The 5,036-nt window shown below is 24.6% G+C and overlaps 1 long non-coding RNA gene across 1 annotated transcript; it reads right to left on the bottom strand.

Annotated features, from left to right (window-relative positions):
• Nucleotides 1-2,401: 2,401 nt before the first annotated feature.
• On the bottom strand, nt 2,402-3,000 carry LOC148234803 (uncharacterized). Its single transcript, XR_015809545.1, has 3 exons — nt 2,896-3,000; nt 2,694-2,832; nt 2,402-2,628 (listed from the first exon to the last, which is right to left on the bottom strand). It is a non-coding gene; the product is annotated as an uncharacterized LOC148234803 (long non-coding RNA).
• Nucleotides 3,001-5,036: the final 2,036 nt, after the last annotated feature.

The following is a 5,036-nucleotide window of genomic DNA, read 5'->3' as shown; positions in this document are numbered from 1 at the left end:
AAAATATTATAAGCTTGTATTGTATCATTAAAAAAATTCTCAAAGTCACTGCAACATTCGCATGAGAAATTTTCTCTCCAAATTAAAGTCGAAATACTTTCGCGCACTTCGTCAATTTTCACAAAATTTACACAGATAAAAGTTTTAATTTTATTATTAATATATTCTAACCTTTTAGATACGCAATTTAAAATAAATAGAAAATGTAGTATCTCCAGATCCGTTATCATTATCATACTGTGCATAATAAATTTAAAATAAATTAATCCTGACCACATAATAATGTTAATACATTTATATGTAATACATAAAGCAATAAAAGAAACAGTGCAAGCTAAATATTTGTAACAAAATTTTTTGTATAAAATCTCAGATGGATAATTTAAGATTTGATCTACTTTTTTAAGGCTTTCAAATAATTTATAGACGTTTTTTGGATTGTATAAAGCACTAGAAATAGTTACGTTCCAGAACGATTTCATAAATGATATTTCTGCCATAAATATGGCGGTTACAAATATTGGGCTGATGTTATTGAATAAATTTTCAGCATCATTTTTCATGTAAGCTATAATAGGTATAGTCATGCAAATGCATACTGTTATAGTATATATTTTATAGTATATTCCAATTGTTTTTATTTTTCCGTTCTGAATTTTTATTTTTTTCAATCCAAAGATACCACATATGTTTTCGTAAAATAAGAAAAAAAGCTTGACATTTTTGTGAATCATATTGACAGCTAACTTCACAACAATATGTTAGATAGTTAAATGAAAATATATGGTTATATAAACTGTCAAAATTTATAATTTATTTAATAAATTGAATGATAACATTATTAGAGTTACTAATAGATTACTTTAGAAATATACACATGTTAATGTAATCCATTAATGTTACTCTATATGTACAAGTAGTAAATATTTTTTAATGAATTTTATAAAGGAGCTAAATTGTGTGTTGTATTTTTAAACCTACTGTTTGTTAATTATTTATTAATATGAGTGTAAAACATTGACGTTTTTAATAGATTATATGTTTATAAATTGCAATAAAGTTTGATAATAAAATATTAAAGAGGATAAATAAGAACAAATAGTTTATGTATCGATTTATTAACAGTGCTTTTAAACAATATACACATTAATGTTTAATATATATTTTTATTTTATACTTAATTGATTAAAAATATACGCATATGATAGGATGAATCCTGAAAAATTAAACATAAATGAATTATTTAAATTAAAAAATCCTTTTGCAGTTATTTCATGTTTGTGATGTTGCAAGATTCGTAAAATATTTAATAATACATGACAGTCTTGTTTATCTGAAGAATAGTAATATCAATCTTTTTTTATGTATATAGTATAATATATAAATTAAGATATATTAATAATCGGTATTTAATAAAAAAACGTTTAAAGCTAAATATTAAATAAAAGTAATGGTAAAAACACAAAAAGTTTAGGATCCGGTAGCTATGGTACCTCTCAGCAGTGAGGTACCGACAGCTAATTTTTAAATAAATGCCAAGTATTTTCTTTTTTATAAGCTAAAACTGGTAATACAAATGCCTGTTGTTAAAGTATGTATTTTAAAATATAATCTAGTCAATTTTATTGTGCCATTGTGTATTTATATTTTTTTCAATCTAAAGATACCATATATGTATCCGTAAAATAAAAAAGTTTGACGTTTTCGGAAAATAGTTGTAGTGCCATTTTGGCGATTAACTTAACATTAATATATCAGAGTTTAATATAATTATAATGTAAAATGAACCACGTTTTATTTTAATCTATATAAATAAAAGGCAACATTCGTATGTGTGTGCCCTAAAGAATAAAAAACTACTGGATCGATTTCGCTGAAAAATTTACAGTTTGTTCTTATTAATATCAGAAGTGCTTAGAGAATGAAATATTTTTAGTTACACTGTTGTTTTTCAGTGTTTTCAGGCTCAAACGCGCTCGCGATAATTTTGACGTCATATCATGTAACGTGACATTGTTTAAATATATACTTATTTAGTATTACAAGGTCAATCGTTGCAAGTATGTGGATTGAATTTGGAGAATCCATGTTTTTCTTACGCTCAATTATATGTTGCGTGCTCTGTGTAGGAAAATCAAGCTATTTATTAGTATATGCGCCAAATATATTTATGAGTTCTAATTATTATATGAATTCTAGACTGTATTTTTTCAATAGTTGTTTTTTAAGTAAAGAATTAAATGCAAGCACTTGACAAATTGCATGATTAGCAATGTTTATTAATAACTGAACTGGAAAATAAAACACTACTACACGATTGATAAATTGAGTTGCTTTTCATATTTAAATAGAGTGCTACTTGTAATTTATCAAATGTCACTGTAAAATAAAAAATGCAAGAAAGTAGCTGTATTTGGATGTTTATTTATTATACGTTGTCTATAAGCATACATGAAAATATGTATTACGTCGTCAATTGTTTCAAGATTACAATATATGACACAATAACACCTGTTAAGTTAAAAACAAATCTGAAGTTTAAGTTAAACATATTCCAACCAGAAATCTTGTAGTTCTCTTGAGATATTACATTAAGATGCTTTCTTATCAAATCACATTGCGTATTTTCTGTAACAAGGTTTTATTAGTATTAAGCAATATTATAGTAAATATATTTAAAATATATAGTGTACCTAATTTATTCGATAATAATATTTTACCAAATAATAATCTAGTTCTTCGCATTTCTTCTTCAAAAAATTCACAAGTAATAGTAAACATCATAAATTTTATACCTTGATAAATACACCAATTTACAACCCATATTTTCTCCTATAAAAAGTTTTATTTTAAAATATTATATATATATTTTATAAAATTGTGTATTTTATTTACCCGCATAGAATTTTCATAACAAATCATTGCAAATAAACTTGTCCAAAGAGCGCAAAAAATATCTAATCCTAAAAATAGTATCTATAATACAAAAATTAAGTTATTATTTTAAATATGTATGATTTATTGTTAATTGAAATTAATTTTACAGATATTATTATTTATGAAATTTGTCAAATGTAGACAATATACTTAGAATCACTTATATACTTTAATTATAAAAAAAATATGATTTGTATATATAAATTAAGATTAAATTCGACTTTACCATCAATCCAAAATTTTTGTTGAGGCTATTTATGATATCAACCAAATTATTATAAGCATGTATTTTATCGTTGAAAAATATTTCAAAATCACTGCGGCATTCGCATGAGAAGTTTTCTGCCCAAAATAAAGTCGATAAACATTCACGCACTTCATCAATTTTACCAAAATTTATACAGATAAAAGTTTTGATTTTATTATTCATATATTCCAACCTTTTAGATACGCAATTTAAAATGTTTAAAAAATGTAAAATTTCTAGATCTGTTATTAATATCATGAAGTGCAACATGAATTTTAAATAAACACCTCTCGAATACATAAACATGTTAGAATATTCATACATAATAAATATTGTAATGAAAGAGACTTTATAAACCAAATATTTGTAACAAAATTTTTTTGACAATATTTCTGAAGGATAATTTATAATTTTATCTACATTCATAAAAGTTACGAAAATTTTATATATGTGTTTTGGATTGTATAAAGCGCTGGAAATTATTACATTCCAGTAAGACCTTAGAAATGATATTTCCGTTATGACTATGGCACATACAAAAATGTTGTTGACGAGTTTAAATAAGCGATTAAAGTCTTCATTCATGAATGAGACAACAGGTATCGTTAGGCAGATGCTTATTGATATTGAGTAAATTTTATAGTATAATCCTATCGTTTTTATTTCGCCATTGTGTATTTTTAATTTTTTCAATCCAAAGATACCGCATATGCTTTCATAAAATAAGAAAAAAAGCTTGACGTTTTTTGGGATTTGTTGTACTATCATTTTGGCAGTTAACTTCACAAAGCGATAGCAGCGTGAAATTTAACATACATTTATTTGATTAGGCGATTGATATTTACATAGCTATAGTTCGTAATTGAAGTTACATATTGACTCATTTAATAGTATAAAAAATTCATGGCATGCTTTTAATATTATTGTTGATTTTTAAATGTGAAAAATGTTTATTTATAATATATATTACGTAATAAATTATTTGAGGCTGAAATTTAATGTCTGTATTATAATAATTTGTGATTTTTTAAAGCATATTTCGAACCACACACTGAGAAAAATTATAAATAAAATTGTTATAGTTATTTACAATTTGCTGAACAAGTGTATTCGTCACCTCGCAAACGTGCCTGATGATTACGTTAATGGATCTTTCAAACGGACCATAAAGAGTATTTTTTTTTTATGTACAGTGGACTTCAATATTTTATTTATTTTTTATTATCATGACTTGACATTTAAACAATAATTATACAATTAGATATTTTATTAATTTTGTTTTTTGCCATCTCTCTTTTTATCGTTACTTCTATCAATAAATATCATGTGGGTAAATCGCCCATAAACGATTCATCAGAACATTAAATCAATAGTTTTTTTACAATCTTCCAGTTGATCTCTTCGTAATTAAATGTTTCTCCAGTCTTACAAATTTAATTTTAAAGTCTTTGTAAGCAATAAAGGCTTAAAACATAGATAGCAACGAGAATCTAATATCACCTTTAAAATTTAATTTTGTATAAAAACTGAATTATTTATGATTTTCTTTCTGATCTCAAAAGTTGAATACGAATGCCTATTTTACACTTTAAGCTGGAAGGTTTTCCCCATTACTCAATAATATTTTCTGTACTTGCGTCTTCGTAGTTATTTTACTATAATTATTGCTTTTTATTTTGTATTCCCAAATATTTATACTGCAGGATTTATCAACTAAACCACGCCTCTATTTATAATTGAAAAGCTTAATGCATTTTTTCATAAAAAGGCTAGTTCGACTTGCAATAAAAGCGTTTTACCCGTTTAAAAAAATGTTTTTTTCTTTAAATGAAATACCGTGGGAGACCACTTA

This window comes from Plectrocnemia conspersa, unplaced genomic scaffold (assembly GCF_051122295.1).
Source record: "Plectrocnemia conspersa isolate PC_06_02 unplaced genomic scaffold, ASM5112229v1 ptg000005l, whole genome shotgun sequence".
NCBI classification, from domain to species: Eukaryota; Metazoa; Arthropoda; class Insecta; order Trichoptera; family Polycentropodidae; genus Plectrocnemia; species Plectrocnemia conspersa.
This window is presented reverse-complemented; position numbering and strand designations above follow the sequence as displayed.